The following is a 15,541-nucleotide window of genomic DNA, read 5'->3' as shown; positions in this document are numbered from 1 at the left end:
ATACAGGTGTTCCTCAGGGGTGTGGATAATAGGGTTGACAGTAACTAGGTCGACAGTCATCAGGTCGACAGTGACTAGGTTGACACGGTCATTAGGTCGACTTGTCATAGGCCTAATAATAGTAAAGGTGGTGGGGTTGGAATCTTACTGTCACAGTTTTTCACATACACTGTTCTACCTCAGGTTCCATCGCTCGCATTCACATCATTTGAAGTTCACTCTATCAGGAGTTTCACCCCCTTCTCTCTGCGTGTTGCAGCTATCTATCGCCCTCCTGGGCAACCTAAACAAAAATTTCTAGAAGATGTTTCTGCCTGGCTCCCACACTTCTTCTCCTCTGACATCTCCACCATCATTATGGGTGATTTCAATATAGCTCTTGACAGCCCACAATCTGTTCATGCATCCAAACTCCTCTCTATAACCTCCTCTCTTGGCCTAACCCAATGGTCCGACTCCTCTACTCACCAGGAGGACCACTGCCTTGATCTTGTGTTCACCAGGCTCTGCTCAGTTTCCAAATTCATTAACCCTTATTTCCCTCTCTCTGATCACAACCTGATCACCTTTACAACCTCTTCTTTTACTTTAAATTCTAGGACACTAAAACCAAGCAAGCCTCCTCTAACACGCAGAAATACTAACAATATAAATTTTCAACAACTTTCCACTTCTCTGCAACAACTTCTCTCACCAATCTCTACATTCACCACACCTGACACTGCTGTTTCCCACCTGCACCAGACCCTAGAGAGTGCCCTTGACGAAGTGGCTCCAGCTACCCATCACACTCCACGTAGGCTTAGATGCCAACAATGGCACTCTAAATCAACAAGACACCTACAAAAACTGTCACGTAAAGTAGAACATCAGTGGCGGAAATCTCAGAATCCAAGTGACTTTCTCACATATAAGACTACCTACCACTCCTATCGTCAGGCCCTGGACACTGCCAAACAAACATATTTCCAATCTCTCATCTCTTATCATGCCACCAACCCCGAGCGACCTTTTTAATACATTTAAATCACTTCTTTACCCTCCATCACCTCCCCCACTAGCTACTATCCATGCACAAGAACTTGCTTCCTACTTCAAGGATAAGATTGATAAAATCTGAGATGAAATGGTATGCTCTAATTCAGCCAGTGACCTGCTCAATTCTCTATCTGAACCCTCTGGCACTTTCTCTTCATTTGATCCCACAATTAAAGATGAAGTATCAACACTCTTTTCATCCTCCTACTCCACTACCTCTCCTCTTGATCCTATACCCTCACAGGTCAGTAAAACTTTGTCTCCTGTGCTTATCCCAACCTTAACTAAAATCTGTAATCTCTCTCTCTCTCTACTGGTATCTTTCCATCTCTGTTTAAACATGCAGTGATTACTTCCATTCTAAAAAAACACAACTCTGACCCAAACATACTCTCTAACTACCGTCCCATTTCTCAGCTACCCAGTCCCTACAAGCTACTTGAGAGACTTGCCTACACTCGCCTTACACACTTTCTTTACTCCCACAATTTATTGGACCCACTTCAGTCAGGCTTTCGTGCCCAACACTCAATAAAGACAGCACTGACCAAAGTAGTGAATGATCTAGTCACTGCTAGATCAAAAGGCCATTACACACTACTTATTCTTCTAGATCTCTCTGCTGCTTTTGACACTGTTGACCAGTCTCTTCTCATATAAACACTACAATCCCTAGGTCTTCAGGACACAGCCCATACTTGGTTCTCATCCTACCTATCTAATTGATCTTTCAGTGTTTACTTCTCTGATTCTACCTCCTGTTCTCTACCGCTATCAGTTGGAGTACCGCAAGGCTCAGTCTTAGGTCCTCTGCTTTTCTCAATCTATACCTCCTCTCTTGGTAAACTAATCAGCTCCTTCGGATTTCAGTATCATTTGTACGCTGATGATACTCAAATCTACCTATCCTACCCAGATTTATCGCCATCTGTATTGGCTCGTGTCACTGGATGGCTGTCTGCCATTTCATCTTGGATGTCATCTCGCCACCTCAAACTCAACATTTCCAAAACAGAATTAATTATATTCCCACCAGCTAAGAGTAGTTACCAACCTGATATCTCCATAACTGTTGGCAATGCATCGATCAATCCTACCCCACAAGCTCGCTGCCTAGGTGTCACCCTTGACTCTGAACTGTCCTTTGTTCCACACATTCAATCTGTCTCTAAATCATGTTACATGCACCTTAAAAACATATCGAAAATACGCCCTTATCTTACACAAGACACTGCAAAAACTCTAATCCATGCACTCATCATCTCCCGCATTGATTATTGTAATAGTCTCCGTACTGGTCTTCCCAAACATAGGCTCTCACCACTTCAATCCATTTTAAATGCAGCTGCGAGGCTGATCTTCCTCGCCTGCTGATCCGCTCTGTCAGTCCCTCCATTGGTTACCGGTATTCTACCGTGTCAAATTTAAAATACTTTTACTTACATACAAGGCTATTAACCAAACTGCACCATCATACATCTCCTCACTCATCTCAAAATATCTCCCTACCAGACCTCTCCGCTCTGCACAAGATCTGCGTCTCTCATCCACATGTATTACCTGTTCCCACTCAAAATTACAGGACTTTACCCGGGCTTCACCCACTCTATGGAATGTCCTACCACGCACAATAAGACTCTCCTCTAGTCTCCAAACCTTTAAACATTCCCTGAAAACTCATCTCTTCAGACAAGCCTACCAAATTCCTGACCCACACACATAACCTTCAATGCTTCCCTATCCAGTTACATCCCCTCTGTACAGTACACATAACCTCACATTTTGTCTTCCAACATTGCTGGGTGATCATATCATACAACCCACTAAGAACCTAGCAATCTGGGAAACCATTATGTAACAGGTAGCATCTATACTTGTGTATCAATGCCTATTTCCCTATAGATTGTAAGCTTGCGAGCAGGGCCTTCCTACCTCTATGTCTGTCTATCTTTGCCCAATTTTGTTCTATAACTGTTGTTCTAATTGTAAAGCGCAACGGAATATGCTGCGCTATATAAGAAACTGCTAATAAATAATAAATAATACATAAATAGTAACATAGTAACACAGTAACATAGTTTCTGAGGTTGAAAAAAGACAATTTGTCCATCAAGTTCAACCTGTTAGTGATCTCCTACACGGTAATATTTTTAAGACTCATTTTAACTGTGGTGAATGTTTAGCCGTTATGTCTATTCCTCTTTTTTATTTACTACTATAGTACATGATTTACCCGCCATAACCTTGTATATTCTTGTCCATCTAGCCCATTCTTGAAAGTAATCTAGCCCATTCTTGAAAGTAATGACCGAATCCGCCATTACTACTCTCTCTGGCAGGGAATTCCAAATACATTTTGTCCTTACTGTGAAGAAACCTTTCCATTTCTCTGTGCGAAATATCCTCTCCTCTAACCATGTGTCTTTTGTGTTGATTTTACCAAAAATAAATTCCCCGCTAGCTCTGTGTATTGCCCCATTATATATTTGTTAATGTCAATCATGTCCCCTCTTAATCTCCCTTATTCCAGTGTAAACATGCCTAACCTAACATGCGTTTGCTCGTATTCTAGCGTCTCCATCCCCTTAATCAATTGGTCACTCATCTCTGAACCTTTTCTAGTTTCAGGATATATTTTTTGTAGTATGGTGCCCATAATTGTGCACAGTATTCAAGATGTGTCTTTACTAGTGATTTATATAATGGGGGAATAACACTCTCATCCCATGCATCAATTCCCCACTTTATGCATGCTAATACCTTGTTTGCCTTACTTGCTGCAATCCTACTTTGGGTACTACTGCTAAGTTTATTATCTATGTGAACACCTACATCTTTTTCCAGTACAGAGTCCTCTAGTTTTCCCCCAGTTAGTATGTAGGTAGTATTTTTGTTCTTGCTACCAAAGTGCATTACCTTACATTTGTCTATATTGAACCTCATTCTCCATTTTGCGGCCCATGCTTCCAGTTTAAATAAGCCATTCTGAAGAGACTCAGTATGCCCTCCGAATTTATAACCTTACACAGTTTGGTATCGTCTGCAAAAATTTACACCATTTTCTCTAGACCTATTTCTATATCATTTATGAAAATGTTGAACAATAGTGGTCCAAGTACACACCATTGTGGCACACCACTTAGTACTTTAGTACATTTTGAAAAAGTTCCATTTACCAAAACTCGCTGCTCACTTTTGTCCAACCAATTTCTGACCCAAGTGCATAATGTGCTCCCTAGCCGAAGTTCTCTTAATTTGTAGATGAATCTCTTGTGAGGTACTGTATCGAAAGCTTTGGCAAAGTCTAAAAAGATTACATCCACCTCTTTACCATGATCTAGGTTCGCACTAACTGTTTCATAAAAGACTATTAAGTTAGTTTGACATGATCTATTCTTCACTAATCCATGTTGGTTCCTATTAATAACCTTATTGGCTTCAAGGAACTCCTATGTTCTATCCCTTAAAATACCTTACAGTACTTCCCCACTATAGATGTAAGACTTATTGGTCTATAATTACCCAGTCCAGATTTACTTCCCTTTTTAAATATTGGCACTACTTCTGCTATTCACCAGTCTTTGGGAACTATGCCTGATGTAAGTAAGTCATTGAAAATCAAATATAGGGGTCTTGCTAGTTCGGAGTGTAGCTCCATGAGAACCCTTGGGTGAATTCCATTGGGACCAGGTTACTTATTCATCTTATTTTTTTTTTAATCGGTCACAGACTACTTACTCACTTAAATAAGCATTTAGCAGTGGGACATTACCATTGCTGAGGTTATGCGTTAATCCCGCCATCTGGTCCTCTCTTGTGAATACAGATGAGAAAAATGTGTTTAATGTTTCCGTTACGTCATTGTCATATTTGATTAGGATGCCCAACTTGCCTTTTAAAGGGCCAATACTCTCCTTCTTTAATATTTAGCAGTTGATGCATTTAAAAAAATTTGGGGTTCGATTTACTTTCCTTTGATATTAGCTCTTCCATTTCTATTTTAGACGATCCGATTTCTTTTTTACATATTTTGTTACAATCCTTATAGTACTGGAATGACTCCGCCCTCCCATCCACTTTTTACTTTTTGAATGCTCGCCTCTTTTTGACCATTAGTTCCTTCATTTTTTTGTTGAGCCACATTGGTTTGGAATTATTATTCCTTCGTTTGCTGCCCATGGGAACGAGTATAACTAGCGTGGAACATTTTCAATACATCCCATTTCTCAGTAGTATTCTTGCCTTGAAACTAAATTTCCCAGTCCATGTCCCTTAAAACTTCCCCCATCATGTCAAATTTGGCTTTGCTAAAGTTTAGAGTCTTAGTTGAGCCTCTATAGGGCTGCTTGTAAAAACTGATATTGAATGTGACCATATTATGGTCGCTGTTTCCCATTGGCTCCCCTACTATAATATTTGATATCAATTCCCCATTGTTTGTTTAAACCAGGTCTAAGATTGCATTGTACCTAGTTGGTTTCTCGATTAGTTAAAGTATGTAGTGATCATTTAGTTTGTTTAAAAATAAGAATTTACTTACCGATAATTCTATTTCTCGGAGTCCGTAGTGGATGCTGGGGTTCCTGAAAGGACCATGGGGAATAGCGGCTCCGCAGGAGACAGGGCACAAAAAGTAAAGCTTTAGGATCAGGTGGTGTGCACTGGCTCCTCCCCCTATGACCCTCCTCCAAGCCAGTTAGGTACTGTGCCCGGACGAGCGTACACAATAAGGGAGGAATTATGAATCCCGGGTAAGACTCATACCAGCCACACCAATCACACCGTACAACTTGTGATCTAAACCCAGTTAACAGTATGATAACAGCGGAGCCTCTGAAAAGATGGCTCACAACAATAATAACCCGATTTTTGTAACTATGTACAAGTATTGCAGATAATCCGCACTTGGGATGGGCGCCCAGCATCCACTACGGACTCCGAGAAATAGAATTATCGGTAAGTAAATTCTTATTTTCTCTATCGTCCTAGTGGATGCTGGGGTTCCTGAAAGGACCATGGGGATTATACCAAAGCTCCCAAACGGGCGGGAGAGTGCGGATGACTCTGCAGCACCGAATGAGAGAACTCCAGGTCCTCTTTTGCCAGGATATCAAATTTGTAGAATTTTACAAACGTGTTCTCCCCTGACCACGTAGCTGCTCGGCAGAGTTGTAATGCCGAGACCTCTCGGGCAGCCGCCCAAGATGAGCCCACCTTCCTTGTGGAATGGGCCTTAACCGATTTAGACTGTGGCAGGCCTGCCTCAGAATGTGCAAGTTGAATTGTGTTACAAATCCAACGAGCAATCGCCTGCTTAGAAGCAGGCGCACCCAACTTGTTGGGTGCATACAGTATAAACAGCGAGTCAGATTTTCTGACTCCAGCTGTCCTGGAACATATTTTCAGGGCCCTGACAACTCCTAGCAACTTGGAGTCTTCCAAGTCCCTAGTAGGTGCAAGGCACCACAATAAGCTGGTTCAGGTGAAACACTGACACCACCTTAGGGAGAGAACTGGGGACGAGTCCGCAGCTCTGCCCTGTCCGAATGGACAAACAGATATGGGCTTTTTTTAAGAAAAAACCACCAATTTGACACTCGCCTGGTCCAGGCCAGGGCCAAGAGCATGGTCACTTTTTATGTGAGATGCTTCAAATCCACATATTTGACTGGTTTTAAACCAATGTGATTTGAGGAATCCCAGAACTACGTTGAGATCCCACAGTGCCACTGGAGGCACAAAAAAGGGGTTTGTATATGCAATACTCCCTTGACAAACTTCTGGACTTCAGGAACTGAAGCCAATTCTTTCTGGAAGAAAATTTACAGGGCCGAATTTGAACCTTAATGGACCCCAATTTGAGGCCCATAGACACTCCTGTTTGCAGGAAATGCAGGAAACGACCGAGTTGAAATTTCTTTGTGGGGCCTTCCTGGCCTCACACCACGCAACATATTTTCGCCACACGTGGTGATAATGTTGTGCGGTCACCTCCTTTCTGGCTTTGACCAGGGTAGGAATGACCTCTTCCGGAATGCCTTTTTTCCCTTAGGATCCGGCTTTCCATCGCCATGCCGACAAACGCAGCTGCGGTAAGTCTTGGAACAGACATGGTACTTGCTGAAGCAAGTCCCTTCTTAGCGGCAGAGGCCATAAGACCTCTGTAAGCATCTCTTGAAGTTCCGGGTACCAAGTCCTTCTTGGCCAATCCGGAGCCATGAGTATAGTTCTTACTCCTCTACGTCTTATAATTCTCAGCACCTTAGGTATGAGAAGCAGAGGAGGGAACACATACACCGACTGGTACACCCACGGTGTTACCAGAACGTCCACATCTATTGCCTGAGGGTCTCTTGACCTGGCGCAATACCTGTCCCGTTTTTTGTTCAGACGGGACGCCATCATGTCCACCTTTGGTATTTCCCAACGGTTTACAATCATGTGGAAAAAAACTTCTCAATGAAGTTTCCACTCTCCCGGGTGGAGGTCGTGCTGAGGAAGTCTGCTTCCCAGTTTCCATTCCCGGGATGAAAAACTGCTGACAGTGTTATCACATGATTTTCCGCCCAGCGAAAAGTCCTTGCAGTTTCTGCCATTGCCCTCCTGCTTCTTGTGTCGCCCTGTCTGTTTACGTGGGCGACTGCCGTGATGTTTTTCCCACTGGATCAATACCGGCTGACCTTGAAGCAGAGGTCTTGCTAAGCTTAGAGCATTATAAATTTACCCTTAGCTCCAGTATATTTATGTGGAGAAAAGTCTCCATACTTGATCACACTCCCTGGAAATTTTTTCCTTGTGTGACTGCTCCCCAGCCTCTCAGGCTGGGCTCCGTGGTTACCAGCATCCAATCCTGAATGCCGAATCTGCTGCCCTCTAGAAGATGAGCACTCTATAACCACCACAGGAGAGACACCCTTGTCCTTGGATATTGGGTTATCCGCTGATGCATCTGAAGATGCGATCCGGACCATTTGTCCAGCAGATCCCACTGAAAAGTTCTTACTTGAAATCTGCCGAATGGAATTGCTTCGTAGGAAGCCACCATTTTTACCAGGACCCTTGTGCAATGATGCACTGTTTTTAGGAGGTTCCTGACTTGCTCGGATAACTCCCTGGCTTTCTCTTCCGGGAGAAACACCTTTTTCTGGACTGTGTCCAGAATCATCCCTAGGCACAGCAGACGTGTCGTCGGGATCAGCTGCGATTTTGGAATATTTAGAATCCACCCGTGCTGATTGTAGCAGTATCCGAGATAGTGCTACTCCGACCTCCAACTGTTCCCTGGACTATGCCCCTATCAGGAGATCGTCCAAGTAAGGGATAATTAAGACGCCTTTTCTTCGAAGAAGAATCATCAATTCGGCCATTACCTTGGTAAAGACCCCAGGGTGCCGTGGACAATCCAAACGGCAGCGTCTGAAACTGATAGTGACAGTTCTGCACCACGAACCTGAGGTACCCTTAGTGAGAAGGGCAAATTTGGGACATAGAGGTAAGCATCCCTGATGTCCCGGGACACTATATAGTCCCCTTATTCCTGGTTCGTTATCACTGCTCTGAGTGACTTCATCTTAATTTGAACCTTTGTAAGTGTTCAAAAACAAATTTTTAGAATAAGTCTCACCTAGCCTTCTGGCTTCAGTACCACAATATAGTGTGGAATAATACCCCTTTTCTGTAGTAGGAGGGGTAATTTAATTATCACCTGCTGGGAATACAGCTTGTGAATTTTTTCCCATACTACCTCCTTGTCGGAGGGAGACTTGGTAAAGCAGACTTCAGGAGCCTGCGAAGGGGAAACGTCTCGACATTCCCATCTGTACCCCCGGGATACTACTTGTAGGATCCAGGGGTCCTGTACGGTCTCAGCGCCATGCTGAGAACTTGTCAGACGCGGTGGAACGCTTCTGTTCCTGGGAATGGGCTGCCTGCTGCAGTCTTCTTCCCTTTCCTCTATCCCTGGGCAGATATGATCTTATAGGGACGAGAGGACTGAGGCCGAAAAGACGGTGTCTTTTTCTGCAGAGATGTGACTTAGGGTAAAAAACGGTGGATTTTCCAGCAGTTGCCGTGACCACCAGGTCCGATGGACCGACCCCAAACAAGTCCTCTTCCTGTATACGGCCATACTGTGCCGTTTGGAATCTGCATCACCTGACCACTGTCGTGTCCATAACATCTTCTGGCAGTTATGGACATCGCGTTTATTCATGATGCCAGAGTGCAAATATCCCTCTGTGCATCTCGCATATATAGAAATGCTCTATAGTCAATAAAATACTGTCCCTGTCAAGGGTATCAATATTTTTAGTCAGGGAATCCGACCAAGCCACCCTAGCTCTGCACATCCAGGCTGAGGCGATCGCTGGCCGCAGTATAACACCAGTATGTGTGTATATACTTTTTATTATATTTTCCAGCCTTGTCAGCTGGTCCTTGAGGACGGCCCTATCTATAGACGGTACCGCCACTTGTTTTGATAAGCGTGTGAGCGCCTTATCCACCTTAAAGGGTGTTTCCCAACGCGCCCTAACTTCTGGCGGGAAAGGGTATACCGCCCATAATTTTCTATCGGGGGGAACCCACGCATCATCACACACTTTATTTAATTTATCTGATTCAGGAAAAACTATGGTAGTTTTTTCACATCCCACATAATACCCTCTTTTGTGGTACTTGTAGTATCAGAAATACGTAACACCTCCTTCATTGCCTTTAACGTGTGGCCCTAATAAGGAATACGTTTGTTTATTCACCGTCGACACTGGATTCAGTGTCCCTGTCTGTGTCTGTGTCGACCGACTAAAGTAAACGGGCGTTTTAAAACCCTTGACGGTGTTTTTGAGACGTCTGGACCGTACTAATTGTTTGTCGGCCGTCTCATGTCGTCAACCGACCTTGCAGCGTGTTGACATTATCACGTAATTTCCTAAATAAGCCATCCATTCCGGTGTCGACTCCCTAGAGAGTGACATCACCATTACAGGCAATTGCTCCGCCTCCTCACCAACATCGTCCTCCTACCGGTCGACACACACGTACCGACACACAGCACACACACAGGGAATGCTCTGATAGAGGACAGGACCCACTAGCCCTTTGGAGAGACAGAGGGAGAGTTTGCCAGCACACACCAAAAACGCTATAATTATATAGGGACAACCTTATATAAGTGTTTTCCCTTATAGCATCTTAATATATATATAAGCATATCGCCAAATTAGTGCCCCCCCTCTCTGTTTTAACCCTGTTTCTGTAGTGCAGTGCAGGGGAGAGCCTGGGAGCCTTCCCTCCAGCCTTTCTGTGAGGGAAAATGGCGCTGTGTGCTGAGGAGATAGGCCCCGCCCCTTTTTCGGCGGCCTCGTCTCCCGCTCTTAACGGATTCTGGCAGGGGTTAAATATCTCCATATAGCCTCCGGAGGCTATATGTGAGGTATTTTTAGCCAAAATAGGTATTCATTTGCCTCCCAGGGCGCCCCCCTCCCAGCGCCCTGCACCCTCAGTGACTGCCGTGTGAAGTGTGCTGAGAGGAAAATGGCGCACAGCTGCAGTGCTGTGCGCTACCTTTAGAAGACTGAGGAGTCTTCTGCCGCCGATTCTGGACCTCTTCTTACTTCAGCATCTGCAAGGGGGCCGGCGGCAAGGCTCCGGTGACCATCCAGGCTGTACCTGTGATCGTCCCTCTGGAGCTGATGTCCAGTAGCCAAGAAGCCAATCCATCCTGCACGCAGGTGAGTTCACTTCTTCTCCCCTAAGTCCCTCGTTGCAGTGATCCTGTTGCCAGCAGGACTCACTGTAAAATAAAAAACCTAAGCTAAACTTTCCTAAGCAGCTCTTTAGGAGAGCCACCTAGATTGCACCCTTCTCGGCCGGGCACAAAAATCTAACTGGCTTGGAGGAGGGTCATAGGGGGAGGAGCCAGTGCACACCACCTGATCCTAAAGCTTTACTTTTTGTGCCCTGTCTCCTGCGGAGCCGCTATTCCCCATGGTCCTTTCAGGAACCCCAGCATCCACTAGGACGATAGAGAAAACCTGTTTCCCCAAGCAGTTTCACATAAATCATTTGTCCAATTAATCTCTGGATAGTTAAAATCTCCCAACACTATTACGTCTCCTAATTCTGCTGCTTTTTCAATTTCCTTCAGTAATAATTCCTCATCAGACACATTAATATTAGACGGCTCGTAGCAAATCCCTGTTAGTAGCTTTTTAGTTTCCTTTCCCCATATCACGGGCGTAACTAGGGGGGGCTAAGGGGTCACGTGCCCCGGGCACGGGACTTGAGGGGGGCGCAGACAACAGAGAACACTTCCCAGGTCCCCTTACCTGGTCGCTCCTCCCCACCTGCCCGTCGCGATCATCTCCTGCAGCAGCAGCAGCCGCGTATGACACCACGACCGTCACGTTACGGTCCAGCCGCTGCTGCAAAGTCTCCATCTGCCTCCCTCTGCATGTGCGGCCGCCGGCCACCCTCTGCCCTCCAGCTTCGGAGCGCCTCCGCACTCTCTCCTGCCCGGCGGTCTAACTGCTTGCCAAGACCTCCAGAGGGATGCTGAGAGAGTACAGAGCCGGAGACAAGTTAACAGCTTCCAATACTTTGCACTGAGGCAAGTGGGCATTGTGAGGGAGGGGGGCTGGGAAAGAGGCTTTACAATATATATAGTATATATATATATATATATACATACATACACACGTGTATATACATATATATATATATATATATATATACATACACACGTGTATATATATATACATATACATGTGTGTATATGTATATATATACACAAACACACACACACACACACACACACACACACACACACACACACACACACACACACACACACACACACAGCACCAGTCAAAAGTTTGGACACACTTTTTCATTCAAATGAATGAGAAAGTGTGTCCAAACTTTTGACTGGCACTATATATAGTGTGTGTGTGTGTGTGTGTGTGTGTGTGTGTGTGTGTGTGTGTGTGTGTGTGTGTGTGTATATATACACTGTACACGTATATATATAGATATTTTTATTATTTTTATTTATTTATTTTTATTTATATATATATATATATAACATTTATTTATTTATTTATTTTTTTGGGGGGGGAGTGGGGCGCTAAATTCCCGCCTCGCCCCGGGTGCCGAGACACCTAGTTTCGGCCCTGCCCATATGCAATTTCTACCCATAAAGTCTCCACAGTATCTACAGGCCCATTGCGAATGTCTTCCTTTATATCAGGTCTTAAAAAAGGCTTTATATAATGACATACCCCTTCTCCCTGTTTATTTAATCTGTCTCTACGGAATTGAGTATAATCCTCCAGATTAACTGTCCAATCATGAGATTCGTCCCACCAAATTTCAGTAATACCTATAATATCATACTGTTTGTTTGCTGCAAGGACTTCTAGTTCCCTCTTTTTCCCTGTAAGGCTTCTAGTGTTTACATACATACAATTAATATGAGTATTCCCTCTTATGCTAGGAACATAATTTTCTATATGCATTATTGGTGATCAATATTCATCGTTAAATTGTGTTTTGGTAATACCCTTGGTGATACCCTTGCCGGCTGTTCTTTCCCTCCCCCCTTCTCACTACCTCCAGCCTTTCTTTTCTCTCTGTTTGACCAATAGTTTCTAGCTAAACCCTTCCCCGAGTCACCTACTTTAACATCTTCTCCAACCTTCTAACAATCCTTCCTTCCAGAACTGCTGCCCCTCCTCATTCTGGTGCAATCCATCGCAATAAAAAAGATGGCGTCTGACTGAGAAGTCTGCCCAGTGTTCCAGGAACATAAACACCTTTTTCCTACAAGCCACAAATTTACATTTCTAAGCCACACATTTACCGCCCTAATCTCCCTCTGCCTCCCTGGCATAGTGCATGGCACAGGTAATATTTCTGAGAATATTACCCTAGATGTCCTTGCCTTTAGTTTCTAGCCTAAGTCCTATAATCTTTCTTAAGGACATCCCACCTACCACTAACTTTGTCATTGGTGCCAGCGTGCACCAAGACCGCCGGGTCGTTCCCAGCCCCTCCCAACAATCTTTCTACCTGGTACGCAATGTGTTGTACCCGAGCACCTGGGAGACAACAGACTGTATGGCGATCATGGTCCCGGTAACAGATTGCCCTGTCTGTCTTCCTGATAATAGAATCCCCTGCCACCACAATCTGACTAGGTAACGCGCTTATCCCATCTGTGCTGGAGGGACCGCTCCTCCGGTTGTTAGAGGGAACGGTGTCCTCCAGCTCCATCATTTCCTCACTGCCATCCACAGAATCTTCATCCAATCAGGCAAATTTATTGGGATTTGGCAGTTCAGAGATGTCCTGCCTCCCCTTCTTTTTTTTCTTCCTTCTGTGACCCAGCTGGCTGCCTGTGTGTCCTCATCTACAAGTGTCCTCCCCCCCCTTCCCCCGCAACTCATCCACCGTTCTATTTGAGCTATGCTCGTGATTGTGAATATCTCTCAGTCTTGTAACGGTTTGCTGTAGATCAGTTACCTGGGCTTTCAGGGCAACCTTTTGCACACACCTTGCGCAGATGTATTCGCACTGAGGCAGTTGCTTCCAGGTGTGCATACATCTTGCACGACATGCACTGAGTGAGATTCTCAATCACGGCCCCACCCATTTTGTTTGTAAACTCTGACTCCCTGTTACCTTAAGAAAAACAGTACAAACTATGCATACAATACGGTACTATAGCCTAGCTGTGAAGAGAAACAATATTCAACAACAGAAAAATACAATGTGTAATAATGTATCAATGTGTAATAATGTATCAATGCAAAACAGTCAACACAGTAATGATAATGATACTTGTGTATCCGGAGGTAGTCAGGACTTGTAGCAGCAGCAGCAGGACCTGCTTCCAGGTGCCAGCTTCCCCCTCAGCGTCTCCGTCCAACCAGCACCGCCCAGCAGCAGCACCTGCTTCCAGGTACCAGCTTTAACTTCAGCTCTCTGTCCAGCTAGTACCATCCAGCAGCTGCAGCACCTTGCTTCCCTCTCAGCATCTTCGTCCAGCCAGCACCGTCCAGCCGAAACAGCAGCACCTGCTTCCCCCTCAGCGTCTCTGTACCGCCAGCTCCTCTCAGCCCCTCACCAATGGGCTCCCCCGTTCCAGGTCCCTGGCTCCGGCTCCCCCATTCCAGGCCCCTGGCTCCCTCTCTCTGTGGCTCCCCGCTCCCCCATTTGCCCCGGCTTCCTCCTGTGCATGCACGTCACGCACTCGTCAGTTCTGGTATCGGTCAGCATGTCCCGGCATTTCAGGTCAGCGTCTCCACCAGGTCAGCCTCTCAGCATCTCCACCCGTTGTAATTGGTGATAAAAGGACTATTTGTCATAGTCACAATGGTATCTTTGTCCTTATACACCAATAATTCCACTTTATCCCTGTCCCTGGCTCTTTGTTGAGACTGCTGAATAATCCCTCTAGGGTAACCCCTTTCATGGAACCGATCCACATATATTTCAGCTTGCTGATCAAACATTTCAAGACTCATACAATTTATTCTTAGTCTAGAGAACTGAGAATAAGGGATGTTTTTCTTCCACTGTGGGTAGTGGCAAATTGTGACTTCTAAATACCTATTAACATCCACCTTTTTGAAGAAGGTATATGTCTCAATTTTCCCATTGACGGTGAAGTTAGTAGTATCAAAAATGGGGTCCAAGAATTCAATATTATCACCGTGGATCTTATGCGTGAACTTCAAATTGAACGCATTAATATTAATGGCTGAATAAATTCCTTGAACGCATTTACAGTCCTGTCCCATACAATCAATACGTCATCTATAAAACGTTTAAAAAAGACAATGTGCTTAGATTTTTCATACATAGCCATCTCATCTTACCAGGTTCCTATATAGATATTAGCAACGATGGGTGCACAAATTGTGCCCATCGCTGTGCCGCAGGTCTGCACATCTCACTCATCAAAGAAGGTGAAATAGTTACGTTTGAGTACAAAATTCAAGTACTTACCCAGTACCCAGCCTTAGAAGCTGATTGAAAGCTTTGGCTAACTTTCATTATCTCTGTGCCTAGCAAGGCTGGGTGCACAAATAGTGCCCATCGCTATGCCGCAGGTATGCACATACCAATCATCTAGGAAGGTGAAATAGTTACATTTGAGTACAAAGATTCAAGCACTCACCCAGTACCCAGCCTTAGAGGCGTATTGAAATCTTTGGCCAATTTTCTATATGTCTCTCTAAGGTTTGGTACATCTTTCTTGCCCAATACCTGTTCAGAGGCTGAAGGCTGAGGTGGATAACTACTGCTCTAAAATGTTTAAACCCTCTAGAAATTGTTGGCCAGATTGTGAGTGAATTTGTTCAGGTGAGTACCTAGCATTGCTTTTTTATAATGTTTTTCCTACAACCGATTAACAGCACTTCCAGCAGGGGAGCCCTGACATGTAATCCTGCTGCACTATGTCAAAGTCGAAAAATATTGTAATGCATACACCATGTAC

Source organism: Pseudophryne corroboree, chromosome 1 (assembly GCF_028390025.1).
Source record: "Pseudophryne corroboree isolate aPseCor3 chromosome 1, aPseCor3.hap2, whole genome shotgun sequence".
NCBI lineage: Eukaryota > Metazoa > Chordata > Amphibia > Anura > Myobatrachidae > Pseudophryne > Pseudophryne corroboree.
This window is presented reverse-complemented; position numbering follows the sequence as displayed.